The 19,201-nt window shown below is 38.4% G+C and overlaps 1 protein-coding gene across 2 annotated transcripts in view; it reads left to right on the top strand.

Moving 5' to 3' along the window:
- GLIS3 (GLIS family zinc finger 3) overlaps positions 1-19,201 on the top strand; it is a 445,549-nt gene that overhangs the window by 51,456 nt on the left and 374,892 nt on the right. The gene's annotated exons all lie outside the window — the stretch shown is intronic.

The following is a 19,201-nucleotide window of genomic DNA, read 5'->3' as shown; positions in this document are numbered from 1 at the left end:
TAATGACGGAAGTACTAGAGTTGGCTCCCAGGTCTCTAGGAATGGCACAGAGCCTGCAGCCTGTAATAGGTCTGCTCATGGGAATACAGAAGTATGAGAACTTCATCTCCCCCAGTCACAAAGGAAAAGACTGCAGTGGCTACAGAGAAGAACTGTCTAATAATTTGTTTTGAACTGGCTTCCTCATGGTGAAGAATTCACAGCGGCAGCAGCTGCGGCTGCGGTTGTTAACAGTAGTTATGGTCCATCTCTCAGCTGGTCATTTCAAAAGTCTGAACCCCAGGGAAAGCCTGACTCACAGAGGCCTTTGGGACATGAGTGCTTAAGGGTTTAATTAAAGAAAGCCACCTCTGGAAGAAAGACGTCAAGTGGGCACACGATACAGTGCATAGTAGGTGTCTGACTCATGAGGAATGACACAGAGGGAGAACACTTGTTGAGAAAATTCATTTTTCTGTTATCAGTAACTGAGGGAACATTGGTAGCACTTTTGTTATGCTGCCCATGAATGGTTAAGGTTGCTTTGATTGCTAAATAGAGGTCTTCTATGTTCAGGTGGCCACAGTGGTTTTAGCACTGCAGGGTAGGGGGGGATTTGGCACTTGATTTATTTTATTTATTATTTTTTGTTGTAAGCTGGCAGGTCTAGGTATATTTCAGGAAGGAAGTTAGAATGTTGGGGAATGATTAACATCTCTCATGTGGGTAGGCTCTTTCATTGTCAAACCAAATAAAGTATATTTGCGTTCATATTCGTCTTCAATAGGAAAGTAACAATTCCCCCTCCGTTCTGTGTCAGTTCTATTCTGGGCAGAGGTTAGGGATGGGGGAGGGATAAACGCTGAGTGTCTATTAAGAGATTTCCTCTCTCTCTTTTGGTCTCCCTTTTAACCACATTCTTTTTACATTGTCTCTTAGGAAGCTCTGTGGGGGAATAAACTTCACATGAAACAGGCTAAGAAGTCCCAGTTCCTTTCTCAAGGAGTGGTCCCTGACATTATGCTCACTGGTATGGACACAAGACAGGGTGGCCACAGGAAATTTCTGGGGAAAATTTTTGTTCTAGAGCATTCTTAGGTAGAAATTCTGAGTAGGGAGAGCTGGACAATCACTGGTCAGAGGTAGACTAAAGGGAACATGTGAGGGACTCAGCCTGTGCGTGTGAAACCTGCTGGGCTAGTGAATTAACTGAGGAAGGGAGAGTTGTCTGAACCACACCAACTAGATAAGTCGCTGAAGGAGCAGAGGACGGAAAGAGAAAATATGCTTCCAGTGTTTCCAAAAACAGGAAGAGAGAAATGAACCTGTCACTTGTTGTTCTCTCAATTTACAGTTAATCTCAAGTGAAACAGTGGAAAAAATATTGCAAAACAAAGGCATTTCTTACGTGAGGGTTAATCAGGTTGTGAGAATTAACAGTTTGATAAACTGTGTTAAAAGACATATTTATGAAATTGGGGATAAAAAAGGTAATAGAATTTGGTAATGAAAGTGCTACACTAAAATAGCAGGACCTGTAGTTTAAAAAGTAATTAATCCGCAATGATAAAGATCCCATTTTCTAGGTTTTTAGCCATGCCTCAAGGCTCGCTACTTAGCTTGAAGTAGAGATTTCTTCTGGTTCTCACTTGAAACTCCTATTTTTGCATAGTTATTTAAAAATATTTGTAGTCCTGGTATAGACTTAATTCTATATTCTGATTTTTTTGTCAGTTAATGTAAAGTTGCCGTGAGTGGTTAGTTCATGTGGTTGTAATTTTTATGGCTGCATACACGTCTATCTAGACACTGTACCTAACCATGCCTTGTGTTAGATATTTAGGTTATTTCAAAGGGCATTTTTGCGATTACAAATAACCTGCTATGAGCATCTTTGCATAATACACCTTTTCCCCTTATTTAGGGTTATTTCCTTAAAATTACTTTTAAATAGGAGGAGTGAAGGAAATGAGCATCTTGAGGACTCTTTATCCTTATTGTCAAATTGCTTTCTAAAACACTTCTACGATTTTCACGTGGAGTAAGATTGGAGGTGGCCACTTGGGCCTAAGGAGGTTACACTGTGTGAAGGATTCCCTGGATTTAATGCAACTGGAAATGAATCTCACCCGAAGTGATACCGAGTCATCTTCCAAGGGAATCCTGGTCTCAAAAAATATTTTTAATGAATTGTTATGGACAAAAGAAAGAGAGGCATCTGTCAAGCAGAAGTTTTAGATAGCCTCCAATGGAAAGATTTAATTTTTAGGTTTACATTGTGTTACATGCGAGTTTTGGGCCTAAAAACTAGGGAGTGTATACAATTTTAATAAATTGAATTTTGTTTTCTATGAGATAGCACCTAAAAATGCCTCATGCATAGTGGGGCTTAGTAATATTTGTGAGCAAATGAAATGCTGTGGGAAACTTGTCATTGAAAGTAATCCTGAAGTGAATGTTTTTTTGATTATGTGGTGGAAATTAGACTGTTCTGCTTGAAATTTCAGATATTTTTCCACCCAGGTTTTCTTAAAATGAGGCATGCTTCTACAGTTCACTGCTACAGCCAATATTTGCAAATACTGTAACAAAAACCTGTTTAAACATAAAAACAAATATTCAGTCTGTCACATCCCAACCCATGTGGAAAAGGGAAATACTTTTTAAAAAGAGGGAATTCTTAATATTATAGATTGTTTGGTTGGAGCAGGAACTATTTAAAAACTCACAACTTTAATAAGTGAAGGAGACATACTGATATAAACCACAAACATGTTTAGTGCATGAGATCATTCAGACTCCTTCTCACCTTCAAAACAAAAGGTTTTCCCTCTTCTCTAGTTTTTTCTTTTTTCTTTTTTGACAACCACGTCAAGTTTTCCTGGCCGTGGCCAGGGAGCAGCGCTCCAACTATTAAGCTGTGTGAGAACAGTGAACTTGGTCAGCAAGGATCATTTGTCTCCAGTTGTCAACAAAGGCTTGTTTTACTAGGAACAATGACTACGCAGGTTTGTGCAGAGTGTTGTGTGCAAAAGCGTTAATCAGTAAGCAGCTTGAGCCATACTCAAAATCTCTTTTCCATAGTTATTTTGCTCTTTAGGGGTGATTGTTGTCTCTGTCAGTTGGCACCATCTGAAAAAGAAGTTCATCAGTATGCCAGGATGCTCTCTACAGAGAAGGCTTGACTCAGTCCTCTGTTTCTTTCTTTTGGTTCTCTTTAATCAGTTTTCACCAGCGCACAGACCCGTTACTATTGATGTTTAAGTACAGCGAAGTGATTAAATGATAATGATCTTGGTTTCCATCCAAGATGACAGATTTTTCTAGCTTTGGGAGTACTTCAGTGGCTCGAATGGAGTGCATGTTTTACACACTCACACAATCACACACCCACTCATGCATTCACACATACACACACTCACACACTTCACACTCACAGAGGACCTTGATTCCAAGAAGTACAGAAAGGACGACTGTTGGCTATTAGAAAGGGTGCTAGTCTAAAGCTAGTAGGAGTAACTGGGGGTGAATGAATTCTTCTGCTCTGTTTGGCACTTACCAAAAGGACTGAATCACTGCAAGAAACATTCTGAGCTTAATTCCAGCATGGCTGAATCACTGAGATCAAGTTGTTAGAAATTTGAAGCAAATAAAAGTTTCATTTTGAGTCCTAGACAGTGGCACACGTGGGAGCCTTCTCCCTGTATGCATATTTCAGCAAACTCTCCCGAACTTTTCCTACTCAGTGACCCCCCCATCACATTTTTATTAAGTTCAGTGGGGTGCAGCTTTCAATGCCTGATGAGACAGGTGAGACTGATGATGGGGTGGCATATTTTTGAGTCTTTCCAGCTTTAGAGAGTGTTTGTGAGGGCGCAAAGAATGTAGTGCCTAAGAGCTTGGACTGCGAGCTCTAATGTAGGATAGACCTATGTGCTAATCTTGATAGTGAATTAATAGCCATGTGACCTTGAGCAAGTCACTTAACCTCTCAATATTAAGAATAAACATACAGGCCCGGCCCCTGGGAGAGTGGTTAAGTTTGTGCACTCCACTTCAGTGGCCCAGGGTTTGTGGGTTTGGATCCTGGGTGCGGAAGCACGCACCACTTATTAAGCCATGCTGAGGTGGCGTCCCACGTAGAAGAACTACAATGACCTATAACTACGATATACAACTATGTACTGGGGCTTTTGGGAGAGAAACAAAAAGGAAGAAGATTGGCAACAGATGTTAGCTCAGGGCCAATCTTCCTCACCAAATGCATACTTAAAAAAAAAAGAATAAACATACAAATAATGTACAAATAATGGATTAACATAATGATAGCTTAACACTAATTGAGCACTCACTATACACTGGGCACTATGCTTAAGCATGTTACATATGCTGTCTCATTCAATCTTCATGACAATGCATTGAGTTACTTCTTGTTAGATCTTGATTTTACAAATGAGGAAATTGAGACCCAGAGAGGTTAAAAATCTTGTTATAGGTGACATAGTACGCAGCAGTCAAACGACTCCATCTCTTGAGCCATATTCATTCCACTATACCATCCTGCCTCTCCCTAAATGCACTGGTAGGATGTCTTGTATACCAGGATTTCTGCTTCTGAAAGATTGAGTAGATGAGATAGGGAGAAAAGGTTGATCAAGGATCTCCCCAGATTCTAAACTTGTGCTTTCTTCTAACCTCTTATGCTTGGGAAACAGAAGTGAGGGGATAGACCCATGAGAACTAACATTCTCTGGTTAGAGAATGTTAGAACATAACTAATCTCTGGTCAAAGTGGTTTCCAGCAAGCGGTTTAGGTGTAGTGAGAACTGGAAAGGGATACAAAAGGCTGAGGCATCCCATGGACAAACTTCCCTCCAGGAGGGACCATGAAGTAACAACACGAGTGACAGTGCAAGAAAACCCATTTGAGGGTCTAGTGAGTCACTTAGTCAAAGGTCTTTCAGCCCTAAAACTGAAGGTATGAGGTTTTGTGTAGCTCGACCACAGCAGTTAGCACCAAGTCTTGGAGTGCAAGTCTTTGGAAATGACCCTTGGAGTATCCCATAAAACCTGTAGACTTCATTGTCCTTGAGCAGAGCTTCCCTTAGCCAAAGCTAGAGGGAGTTTGAAGGAACTTCTGGACTCCCCAAGATTGGCAAACCTAGATAGTACCTGAGCAGGAGAGGTTAGTCCTGCTATAAAGTACAAGCCTTTTTGGAGGGGACCTGGCTAGTACCTAAATCAGGGATGTCTGTGGTAATGCTGGCCAGCTTGTAAATTCTAGGTGTTTGAATGGAGATTGTCACAAGAGAAACAGTAGTTAACCAAGAGCATCAGGGAGTCATCTCGTCTGCCAGTCTTAAAGATTGAAGATAATGTGGGAACACTCTCTCTTTGAAAAAGGGGTCACCAGTGTATTTATATCATTGTACACAAATAATTGGTCATTGAAGCTCATCCTCTTTATTAATATAGGTATTATTATCATGTGGTGGGCTTGGTGGCAGAGTTGTTGATGATATTCTAGAGTAGAAAAGAAACTGGCCCAAACACAGAAAGATTTTGTCTATACACTGATTCCGCTGGAGGTATATTAGGATTAACAGTCTACTCTTTGGGATGGCCAAAGTTTCCTGGGTAATTTTAACCTATCACTTACTTATATCTTAGTGCCAAATGTTTAAACATGACTTAGTAAATGGAAATTTTAGGAGAAAAGAGAATAGGAATAACATAGGTAGACTCCTAATTTTAGATGACTTTTCTAGTTCTTATAACATCTTCATCTGGGAGTATAGGTACTCCCAGAAACCCCTATTGATATGATGATGGTGACGATAGCTTTTGTTTTGTAGTAGTCTACATGTTGTTCATCCTTATGTAATATTTAGAAAATGTCTTGTGTATTAACCTCCCAACAAACCAATGTGTTAGGGATTATTGTCTTTATTTTAGTTAACACACTGAGATTCAGAGAAGTTATCTGACTGCTCAAAGTCACACAGCTAGTGGCAGAGTGAAGACAGGAACCTAAAAAAGTGTAGTGCTAAAGTTAGACACCTTTGTTTCGTTTTTAAAACAATTTTTTGAATTGTAAGACATTGTGAATTAAAAAACAAATTAATACAAATCTTTTTAAAAAGCTAAAGGTTTAAAGAAATGATTTCTCTTGATTTCTGGTAACTCAAAAAAAAGTATTGTTTTGGCAAATTAGCTATTGTGCAACAGAGGGAAGCACTTTGACAGGAACATGATGACAACCATAAGGCTTTCATCAGCTTTGTAGATGCCTCTGTTTTAAATCCCCATGCCTTCCACTAGGTTCACTTGCTATATTTACTTGATAGTATTTCCCTGAAGGGTCTGTGAGTAGGAATATCATTTAATGGTACTTCCTATCAGTGGTAAAATCTTGATCTTTGAGTGTCTGAAAATGTCTTTATTTTGCCTGGCGGATTGAATGATAGTTGAGTTGGGCATAAAATTATAGATTGATGGCAATTTTCCTCAGAACTTTGAAGATTTTAGCATTGTTGACTTCAATTTTGCTTTTCAGAAGTTTACTAATCATCTAACTGTAGTTCCTTTAAGAGTTTTGCTTTATTATGGTGTTTTTCTATTTCATCTCATTGTATATAGATGTGGATTTATCTTTATTTATCCTGCTCATACTTTCAATCTAAGGACTGTTTCTTTCTCCAATTATGGGAGATCTCTACAAATATTCCATCTTTAAAATTCCCTCCATTCTTTTCCTCAGGAATTGTTATTTGACATTTAAGGGAGCCTCTCAATCTATCTTCTGAATCTGTTAATTGAACCTTAATATTTTAAAGAAAAATCCTTTTTTTTTTCCTGTGCTTCCTTCCAGGTGAAATAAAATAACAACACCTCCTTAGTATTATCTTCTAATTCACTCTTCTTTTGGAATGTGTCAAATATAGATTTTACCTCATCTATTGAATTTTTCCAGTTCAGTGAGTAGACTTTTACTTTCCAAGATTTTTAATTTTCCTTTTTTTATATCCACCTGTTCTTATTTTGCTTTTTTATTTTCATAAATTCATGCTTATTTTTAAGGAATATTGCTTCTTTATTCATCTTATTAATCATCCTAAACCTATTTATTTTATACTCTGGCTGACTGTTGTATAAAATTAATTTCATTTGGTTTGAATTCATAACTTGATGGCTGATTTGACATTCTTAGAATTAGATCCTTGTATATGTTTGGAATTTTAATTTGTGGATTTATTTTGAATGTAAGGGATTTTGCTTTTCTGTATTTTTTCTTTTTTCTTTTTTTCTTTTTTTCGAGGAAGATTAGCCCTGAGCTAACATCTGCCACCAATCCTCCTCTTTTTGCTGAGGAAGACTGGCCCTGAGCTAACACTGTGCCCATCTTCCTTTACTTTATGTGTGGGGTGCCTGCCACAGCATGACTTGACAAGCGGTGCATATGTCTGCACCCAGGATCCAAACCAGCAAACATCGGGCCACCAAAGCCAAATGTGTGAGCTTAACTGCTGAGCTACCGGGCCAGCCCCATTCTGTATTTTTTATTTCTCTCATTCTCCCTCCTTGACTAATACTTTTGTGATTTTGCAGTTGCCTTCACCTGGTGCCTTGGGCCCAGTCCGTAAGCGAGTATTATGGTAGCGTTTGATATATCACTGCTTTGTAATGATTTGGAGAATATCACCGATTCATGGAGCAAGCAGGCAATCTGACTCAGTTCCTCTCCTAAGACTTCTTTCCTCCTTCGCTATGCCCAGAGCTGCTGATAGAGCTTGAGCCTCAGACAGTAGGTCCTCTGTTGTTTTGTTCTGCTTCCTTTCACAGATGTGTGGGTACTTGGATATTTGCAGAGGAGGGAGGGAGGCTCATTTCAGTCCCTGGCTTTGAGCAGTAAGCCAAGCTCCATCTCCACCTAGCATGTTGCAGCTCGGGCCCTCATGCCCCTCAGAAGTCCAGTTCTCTGTTGCCACTGCCTGCTTCTGGCTTGGAAATCCTGCATTTCTTTGATCTCAGCCCCACTTTCTTTCTTTGTGTTTCTTTTCTGGTTAATGGATATTTATCTTGCCTTTGAGATTGACGATATCTTATTGATTCTTTCATTTTAAAACTAAATTTTAAAATGTAAAATATGTGTTTGGATCAGAGGAACTGTTCTGGAGCTTGGACTTACAGGACTGACTTGACCTGAATTGTACCATTTTCACTTTGCCAGTCTGCCTGTTTTAAAGTCGTTCCCCAGAAGTGCCGAGATCCTATTATTATATTGCTGTCTGCCTGTCCTTTCTTCCTTCTCTTGCAGAATTGCTTCGTAAATTAAGGGATTTGCTTTCTTCCTGGTGTTACCTTGATTGGGCAATATTCAGAATAAATTTCAAGACTCCACCTTCAGTGTAAATGTCAGTATTATCTCAAGTTAAGGAGAATAATATTAAGAAATAAGTAAGTTTACAGAAATTATTCTCCAGAACCAATTTTCAGGAGATGTGACATTTGATATGATGTGTACTCAAGTATAAACTTCCACTTGGCTTTCACGTGAGTTATTATGAAATAGCTGAAAAAGCTTCATGAGTCATTACAGTTTTCTTTCTTTCTTTAAAATAAGAAATAATATTATAGTAAAGACTTTCTTTATAGCAAAACTTTTTTAAAAAGCAAATGTTAATAAAACTGCAAATATTTTATTTTATTTTTTCACATCTTAATAAACTCCAAAGAACCAGAAAATATCCACGCTCCAGGCATTTTTGAATGTACCTTGAGTACTTGAGGTTTACAGGTATCATTGTGCTGCAGACAGCTTCTCCAGTGCTCCTTTAAAGTGTGTTAAAGACCCACCATAATTTTCCTGCCACTCCAGTAGGTTGTGCTCTTATGCTTGGATCCTGAATTCTGGTAGCTGGTCATGGTAACCAGTCTAAGTCAGATATCTTGAAATTCTTTCTTTATGTAAAATAGAAACTATTGTTTTCAAAATTATTGTTTATTTACTTAAAATGATTCTTAAAAATCTTTTGAAAAGATGCTATGTGTGTGTAGTAAAAGCAAGTCTCTAGTCCTCTTTCATCCCTCAGGCCTCCTCCTCAGAGATGGCCACTGTTGCTGTTTTCTTGTGTATCCTTCTGGAGATCTTCTGTGAATGTATGTGCATATTCCATTTTTGCATAAATGGTAGCATATCATGCATGCTTTTCTGAACCTTGTTTTTTTACACCTAAGAACTTATTTTGGAGCTCATTCTCTGACAATATATATAAAGCTGCCTGATGATTTTTTACATTAAAACTGTTAACTATTGCTAGAATCTTCTTGTACTCAACAAAGCATTATGTAGGCGCTGGTAATGTCCATAGCAGGTTTGTTTTATTTTAAAGTAGAATGGACTCTCTTTATTCAGCTCTCCTGGTGGGTAGATTTTGAACTTCATATTCGAGTAGATAACAGAGCAGAGTTTCACTCTATGGAAGTCAGCTCCTAAGCTAGGCTTTCAGTTCTGTGTTTTCAACAATAGGTGGCACCAGCAATTTCTGTATTTGGACTGTGTGTAGATGTGAAGCATCATCATTTTGATCATTTTTTATTTCATATCGTTGTGTTCACAGATCATTAAGAGCAGAGCTGTGTTTACCTGGAGGCCGAGAGGCTTGCACAAGTGTGCGTACATACATGGGGAGTTAAGAAGCACTTTGTGGAAAGGGACATGGGATGCTCTGCCGTATCCCTTGCCTTGCCCCATATTTGTAGCCGTCATCTAGTGAGGCCAGATATTTAGTTAACATCAAACTTATTATGAATATGATTTTATATATATTAAATAGATCTTTGCATTCAATATTTTGAAATTGATTTTACTGGAAATTTGTTCTTTGGCCCCACATGTGAGAATTTATCACTGCATTGAGGAATCGTATATTCTCATAGCTTAACCTGTCAGATCTGTGTTGACAGGTCTCATCTCTGCGTTAGCCCTTTCCACTGCCCCATGCTCCCTAGCAGCTATGCCTAGAATGTTCCCTCAGCATTTAAAAAACTAAATTCATCATTATTCCCCAGAAAGCAGTTCCCTTTTCTTTTTATTGCCACCTTAGACGTATCTTCACTAATTTCTGATTCACTCTTTTGTCTTTCAAAAAATTGCCTTTATTTCTGTTCCTTGATGATACAAGGCTTTGGTCACTTTGTAACTGAGTAATTCTCCTGCCCACTCCCCTTTTGTTCTTGTTAAATATAGGGAGAATAATCCTCCTGGCTTGAAGATGGAAGATTGATAGAGGGGTTTCCTAAATTAAACATGTACTGATCCCAACAAACTGTGTGATCCAAAACAGGTGTGACGTACACACATTCTGATGTCGTCATCCCTTTGCCTGCATCCCTTGGGTCCATGGGCACCCCTCAGAAATGAGAAAATGAAGGGAAGTTCTGTGAGCCTCAGTGATGTTGGCTTTCAATTGAATCAGCCTTCACTTCTCCTTTCTTTTCCTTCCTGAAGGGAGCTTAGAAGTCCTGGACCTTCACCTGGCATTGCTTTGGTTTCGTCCCATAATAACACCTGCTAGTTTCTGTCTTCATAGAACCTTTTTATCCTGTAGAAGTGCCAGATAGGCCTGCTGTGTTTCTTTATGCCCATACCTTATAAATTCTAGAGTTTTAAAATCTTCTTTGTCTTCTGTAAATCAGTACTTGACTCTTAGAGATACTGGCTTTTTAAGGTATTATTCAGATATTCCAATAACTTATGCAAATCACTCTTTGAGTCAATAGTAAGTTACTTACACAGAAACACCAGAGCACACATTCTGAATTATGAGTATTCTTTGTGCCCAAAGCTTCTGATTGATCTGCACCATATTTTGTCATTGTGTTGGTTCATGGATCCCTGCAAAAGAGGCCAATAGAATCCTGGAATCACTGCCTCCTCCACAGTTCTTGCTGCAAAACCTTCAATAGTTCTTCCCATCTTGCCATTCCAGACCATGATTGTGTGGACCTAACTTACATTTTTTTCTTTGTAACATAATGTGACTCAGAAGCATCTTTGGGAGTCTGGCAAACTCAGCCCTGTCTTTCTGGGACCAGGAAAGATCACGTGCCTCAGAGAGGAATACCCAACAGAGAGAAGAAGAGCAAAATAGGGATGCTTGGTGAGGTTGCCAGCTGCTGCAGAGCTCACTGCCTCCTTCTGTGCTAATCCCCATCAGCAAAGCAAAGGGACAGAAGTACTGTGTCATGATTCTGCAGACCTCTTCTCACACGAGGCTTCTTACTTGTGTGCTAGGACTTCTGTTTTTCTTCCAAGAATACACCCAATGCTTATTGTCACCAGATTTCATACATATATACAGCCAAGATCAGCTGTGGCCCTCTCGTGGATGAGTAATTCTAATTCCCTTTAAAACTGGGTGTAGTGATATTCTAGGAATTTACTTCAAACTAATTAATTAATAGTAATAGCCACCAGATATTGAGGTCATGCCATAAACAAGATACTTTGCACACATTGTCTTTTTGGTCCTCATCAACAACTCTATGAGGTAAATACTGTTACTCCCGCCCCATTTGCAGTGAAGGAAATCAAGGTTTGGGAAAGTTAAGTAGTTTGTCTAAGGTCATACACATAAGGGGTAGCCAGAAGAAGTAGACTTGGCTCTTCCCTTCATACCTTGCTGTCTCCACATTTTGAAGCAATGCTATAAAGTTCTACTTCACAAAGAAGCAGGAAGCCATACAGTTCTCTTATCCTTGCTTACCATTCACTCTCTCCTAGGCATAGAAAGGTTGTAATGCCGAGTTTGAGCCCAAACATAGCACCCTTTAACCTTCTCTAGGGAAGAGCTGGTATTTCTCCGTTTGAGTTTTGTAAGTGTCTCTGTTGGTAATTTTTGCCTTTATTCAACATACAGTAGTCCCCCCTTACCCACGGTTTCGCTTTCCACGATTTCAGTTACCCATGGTCAACCTCAGTCTGAAAATATTAAATGGAGAATTCCAAAAATAAACAATTTATAGGTTTTAAATTGCATGCTGTTCTGAGTAGCGTGATGAAATCTCCTGCTGACCGCTCTGTGTCGCCCCGAAGTGAATCATCCCTTTGTCCAGTGTATCCACGCTGTATACGCTCCCCACCTGTTAGTCACTTAGTAGCCATCTTGGTTATCAGATTGACTGTCTGGGTATTCCAGTGCTTGTGCTTGAGTAACCCTTATTTTACTTAATAGTGAACCCAAAGCACAAGAGTAGTGATGCTGGCAATTCGGATATGCCAAAGAAAAGCTGTAAAGTGCTTTCTTTAAGTGAAAAGGTAGAAGTTCTTGACTTAATAAGAAAAGAAAAAAATTGTATGCTGAGGTTGTTAAGATCTATGGTAACTTTTATTATAGTATATTGTTATAATTATTCTATTTTATTATTATTTATTGTGGTTAATCTCTTACTGTACCTAATTTATAGATTAAACTTTATCATAGTTATGTATGTATAAGAAAAAATATAGTATTTATAGGTTTTGGTTCTATCTGTGGTTTCAGGCTTCCACTGGGGGTCTTGGGACATATGCCCTGTGGATAAGGGGGAACTATTGTATATTCTAATGACTATGTTCTGAACACTGAGTATGCAGTTGTTAAAAAGACGTATAGGTCCTGTCTTCATAGAGTTTTATAGATTAGTTGTGGAGAATGCAGGCTATATGTAAATAAAACAATAATTAACCAAGTAAGAGACCATCCTATTTTCAAAATATTGGAAAACAAAATTAACTTGAGCAGCTAATGCACAATCTGTTGAGAAAAGTCACTTATATGAATACATTGTCTCGTGGGTAGGAATTAGTAATTCAAACCAGTATGTGTTTGAAGTTGATTAAAGGAAAATAGTCAAATTCCTGAATAATGATTTAAATGTGCTGGAACATTATCCATTACCCACACGTTATATAAATATATTTTATAATTCTGGCCGATTGTTAAAATGATAATATTTCAGATAGGTGGCATTAATTGGTATTCATGCAATCATAGAATGTTGAGTTAGAAAATGTTGTTTGACCTTCTCCTTCCTCATTTTCCCTGAAGAAATGAAAACTCAGAGAAATTGCATATGCAGTGTTCCCTTACTTCCAAAATTCATGACTTGTAGAATGAATAGATTCTGGTTTATTCAAAGTCTCAAGAGTTCAAGTTGTCAACCTTTCGCCCTCTCATACGTTAGCAATGTCAATGACTTGGAAGTTAATATGACTTGAACTTCGTGATTCTTTCCCTTAGATGTGGTTGAAGTAGTGTGAGCTCATCATCAAGAAACAGTTAGTTAGATCTTCTCTTCAGCTTGCCTTGCCTAAATTTCATCTTCTACTACTAAATGGTTTTACTAGTTCTAGTGACTCAAGAGGCAGTTTTACTCTGTGTGACTACTTTAGCAGACCACATTAAAGCGTTTATGTTAGGTTGCAGGAATGAGTTTTCTTAATGCCATCACTGAATTCCAATGGAGGAAGTAAATTACTCATGCATGTTCTAATGGTTAAAAAATTTTCCAGAGTCTTGGCTGTCTAGTTCTCATCATGCTGAGGTTCCATTAGCAAAGAGTAATTGATATGATTTTGACTAGCAGGCTGATACTACTTAGAAAACCAACTAAATAAAACATCTGAGTCATAGATCTTAGGACAAAATTTCAAAGAGTAAACTATATAAGAGCCAAAATTTTGTAATTATGGGGAAAACTGCTAGACTTGAAGGAAAAAAGACCTGTGATCTTGCCTTATTAACTTATTAACTTTGTCAACGTGGACAGGCTACTTAACCTCTCTGAGCCTGTTTTCCTCATCTGTAAACATGAAGATAGCCGTAATACCTGCTGTAACTATCTTGTGATTGTTGAGAAAATCAAATGAGATAACAAATCTGAAGGCTCACTAGGCAAATACTATGAATATTTATGTAAATGTAAGAGGTTAAAATTGTAGTAACAATAATGATATTGAAAATGACAATTGGATCTAGATCTTGACATAGAATTATGTAGAAGAGAACGTTAAATGGACGCTTGGATGCTTTTGTGTGTTGGTATAGTGACAGTGTTGGAAAAATGCAAGTCACTAAAGGAATGATTTTGCTGTTCAACATTGATGTCAGTAAGTTAAAATAGCTTGAAATATCTCTTTTGTTTCAAAAACGTTTAAAAGCACTTTTCAAAGATATAAACAATAGAAAAAGATGAAAAAAGATAAGTGAGGAAATGGGGAGAAGGGCAAGTGGATGAAACAAAGGGTTTAATTTAGGATCCCAAATGCATCTCATATGGCCCTGTAGCATTTGTTAGAGGTGAGTCACAGGTTTGGTTCTGAGTTTTCCTGTAGCCAGTGCAAAGAGGGAAACATAATTGGCTGTGTGAATCATAGTGACCTTAAGCTTAAATAGTGAAGCAGGGCTAGTCCTAATAATGAGACACAAGACAATGATTTTCCCAGGGAGGCCTCATAAAGAAGACTGTGCATGATGAACAACATCCTACAAAACATCTTGATGATAAACATTTGTACATTTTTTGAAGTTATTGGTATGATTGCCTGATGAAAAATTATTGACTAATTCACTGTTTGTTAGCAAGCTTTTAGTACTTGGTTATAATCATGATTTTAACATATGTCAGGACAGGAAATGGTCTCTGAGATGAACTTGGTCCATCTTCTTGCCTTATAGATTAGGAAATTGAAGCCTATAGGAGTTGAGCAAAAGCTCAGGATTACATGGTGGGTTTGTATCAGATCACAAGGGGCTCCAAGTGAAAACAGTTTGCTCTGAGCCCATTCTGGGTAATCATGGGAGCTTTTCTTGTCCCAATATAAATACCATTTGGCACTTTCAACATGTTTCTCATTGTGAGTTTAGCAGTTTACTGTGGTGGGTTTTTTGGGCTGTTTGTTGTAGAAGTGTAGAAGCCATTGAATTTGATGGCATCTTCCTATATTGTTTGTTTGTTTTGTCTTTTACTGTAGAATTTACTGATAAGCCTGCAAAATTGGATCTGAAATTTATAGAAAACAGCTCTTAATATGCAAAATTTCCAAAATTTGTAACTATGCTGCCTAGAATATACATCCTCATAAAGTATCCTTAGCACTGTTGTCATGACATAACCAGAAAAATGTAGAAAAGCATCAATATTTTAAGCAAATTAAAAAAAACCCCAAAACCTTAATTTTGAAACGTGGATGGAATTTAAAAACATTTGCTAAAAGCCTGAGGGAATTTTAGGTTGCCTTCTATAGTGATCTTATTTGCTCACATTCATGGAAAGTGACGTCTCATGTGAATAGCATTTGTTCAAGAGGTTCCTGTGGTGTTTTAGAGGCCAATTAAAACAAACTTCTTTCATCAAGGAACCATGAGATCAGCCATGAGAATAAACAGGGGGCCCAGGTTCTAGAGAAAATAAGGATGGATCTCTAAAAGGAGCAGTCAGGGGGCTTGAGGGATAGGAGAGAAATTAAACTCTTTGTGATTAGTTTGTGAGGCAATTTGATTATGTCTTTGACAGAGGCACACTTCTGGACTTTAACCTAGGGGTCGTGAATCATGGAACGCAAACGTTGAAAGTAACGATAGTGAGAAGTCATTTTCTCTCTCTCATCCACCAGATTAAATGACTTGACCAAAGTCACAAAGTAGAAGAGTAAGACTTTGAGTCTTCTCACTCCGAGTTTGAGATGTGTGGGGATGTGCTGGAGAGGAGAGCAAGAAGAGGGAGCACAGATGTTAAGTCCCTTCTTCCATCTGTCTTTTTGTTTCCTAATTTATAAAATTAAAAATTGGGGCCACGTTATCTCAAAGCAACTTCATAAATCTGAAAAGAATTCCTCTTGTGGAGTATAGGTATGGGAGACGTAAGTACTTAAAAAGTAATCTCTTTCCTTAAAAAACCCCAGCCTACCTCGAAAGTGTTTTCTCCTAATTCTCTAAGGAACAGCAGTTAAAGGAGTAAAGCTGAAGGCTACTGAGATAAACACAGCAGAGGCATAATCTGTTACTCCCCTTCTGCTCAGGATAGCCTTGTGAATGAACACGTTGGCCTGAGAAATAGAATGCTGCCTCTTTTTCATCTTACTGACAGCAAAATGAATCCGATGTCTTTTATCTCAAACATATACACTTGCTAAGCCAATGTGTTAGGATACAAAACGTATACCACAGTTTTTTAATAATTTTATTTTTTTATTGCAGTAACATTGGTGTATAACATTATATAAATTTCAGGTGTACATCATTGTATTTCAATTTCTTTATAGATTACATCATGTTCACCACCCAAAGACTAATTACAATCCATCACCATACACAACCACCACATGTTTTTACTCAATTACTAGCACATAGTTAAACTATAAGGCATTCCCCTGGACTTGATACTGCCCAGACCTGGTTCGGGTGATGCCTGTATTCTTTCTCTTAAAGTAGCACTGTTCTTTGACCCTCATATCCGAAAACTTGCCTACTGAATAAGTGATCTTTGCAAGAACTTGACATTAAATAGGGACACTGACTTGAAACATTTGGTGAGCTCCAGTGCTGTGGGGTTAAGCAAACTCTTGCCTGGGTCTGTTTATGTTAGTTGTAGGTGGTGAGCATTAAGTGATTCACAAAAGAAAAGGTTAAACAGAAGGGGAAAGGGTGGGCCCATTCAAAGCATCTCATTTATGCTCGTGCATTTCTTTATTTTTATTTATTTATTTATTTCTTGGTGAGGAAGATTGACCCTGAGCTGACATCTGTTGCCAATCTTCCTCTTTTTTTTTTCACTTGAGGAAGATTTTTGATATGGAAATACTTTGAGATTATTTGAATGTCTATTCCTCATCAAACCTTTACCCTCTGCTTTTAGTTACACTGATTATTTTCTAACCCTATTGTTCCTTCTAAATTTATTAGTTTCATTCCACAGTCAAAATTATTTATTTATTTATTTACATAGTATGTCATGGATTTTTATTCTTTCAATATGTTATAATCCATTGCTCTTAATATTTATTTTCATGTTCAAAATATCCCAGATTTGGCCAGTGGGAGCCCTTTCAGGCTGCCTCCTGAGTCCTTTTGAAGTGTCCCTATCATTCTTTGAGCAGCATTTTTACTTTCTGCTATAATTAGATGTTCTCAGTTCATCTAGTACTTTCTAGCCTCGGCCCTGGAATCAGACATTTCTCTAAGAAGCCCTGGTTCCTTTTACTGGAGAGTGGTATTTAGAAATCAAAATCTGGGTGGTAGATGTGCTTGTTGCTACTGAGGTATCATCGCTCCCAGGCTCTCTCAGGAAGAAGAACTAGGAAATAGGTATATGTACGCAAATATTATACACACACAAGCATCTATATATCTTTCTATATCTATCTGTAGATGTTACAAAACTTGAATTCATACCAGTACCTCCAGTTCTAATCTAACACCATAGGGCTTGTGCTAGTTTTATCCCTTTCCATATTTGTATTTCCCCTTCTGCAGCAGTGAGAACCCTCCCCCTACTATCCTCAGTGTATTTACATATTTTCTCAATTTCCTGCCTGTGTGGGCTGCCTCTTGGGCCCTAACGTCTCCAACACAGCAGTCATGCAGGACAAGCCCCTGTTCCTGCCCTGCCCACTATGAGCCTGCTGCGCGTGCTGATTGTACTAGCCAAGGCCTCTCCCTTCCCTCAGCTCATCTGCACTATTTGTGAGTTTTTAAAAAATTGTTAATGTGTCTCCATTGAAAGATGCTTAGAATGGTGACTGCTTTAGCTAAGGTCAAATTCATAACTGGTATTTTTTCATCTTTCTCCCTGTTCATTATGGGTGTGAGAGAAGTGACTGATTTCTGTATATTTGAGTGATATTTTGAGACTTTTGGGTTTGATCACATTTACTGAGGGGTGAGCTCAGTGGGTTAGCAGTGCTTCTCAACCCTCTTTGTATCTTGAGACATATAGAAAATGATGATATCTATACAGCATGCAAAGTTGAATGGATAAGACTTGTAGAGGATTCAGTCAACAGGCCTGGGGGTTGTAGGTGTCCAGGCTACCCTTGTCTTGTTCATCCGTTACCCAGTAAGGACACACTGTTTTTGCAAGCTTTGGTTTAAAGCATGGCCCTCCTAAGTTGCTAAGACAATTCGATGACCTAATTCTAGTGTCTATAGCTTGTGTGCCCGATGTTGGCCAGTTCTCTATTAGATTTGTGCCAGTGGTCACAAGGGGACCACGTAAGAAGATGTGGATGTCCTATGACAACCCCCTGGCCTGTTAGGTGCAGAAACTCAAAGCACCTGGCCATGTTAGTGGAAGATTCACTAATTGCCTCTGTTAGTGGAATACTGCTGTAAAGCAAAAAATAGAAGATAAAATTAAATAAAAAAATAAATATCTGCTCCAAATTCATTCGTTTATTCATTCAACAGTTGCTTATTGAGCTCCTACTTGTATGTGCCAGGCACTGTTTGAGTTAATAAGGATATAGTGATGACCAATTTTGGCTCTTATGGGACTCATATTTTAGAGGAGGAAACAGATAACAAAGAAACAAATAATAAGAAAGGATTATTTTATATAGTTACAGTGCTATGAAAAAAATAAAGCCATGGGAGTGTTTTAAGGTTTGGGGGCACAGGCTATTGGGCATGTTGTGATTTGTATTTTTAAAAGATCGGTTTGGCTGATATGTAGGGCATGGATTTTAGGGGACAAAGAGTGTTGTGGGAAACTAGGAGAAAGATGATAATTATTTAGACTTGGCAATCCAATATATGGTAGCCACTAGCTTTATGTGGCAGTTTAAATTTCATTTAAAATTAATGAACATATCTGACACAGGCTACAACATGGGTGAACCTTGAGGATATTATGCTAACTGAAATAAGCCAGTCACAGAAAGATAAATAGTGTATGATTCCGTTTATATGAGGTATCCAGTAGTCAATTCATAGAGACAGAAAGTAGAATGGTGGGGCTGGCCATGTGGCTGAGTAGTTAAGTTTACATGCTCCGCTTTGGGGGCCCTGGGTTTCACCAGTTCGGATCCTGGGCGTGGACATGGCACGGCTCATCAAGCCATGCTGCGGCGGCGTCCCACATGCCACAACTAGAAGGACCCACAACTAGAATATACAACTGTGTACTGGGGGGCTTTGGGGAGAAGAAGGAGGCAAAAAAAAAAAAAGCCAGAGAAGATTGG

This window comes from Equus quagga, chromosome 6 (genome assembly GCF_021613505.1).
Source record: "Equus quagga isolate Etosha38 chromosome 6, UCLA_HA_Equagga_1.0, whole genome shotgun sequence".
NCBI classification, from domain to species: Eukaryota; Metazoa; Chordata; class Mammalia; order Perissodactyla; family Equidae; genus Equus; species Equus quagga.
The sequence above is the reverse complement of the archived record's forward strand: the minus strand, read 5'-3'. Positions and strand labels throughout refer to the sequence as shown.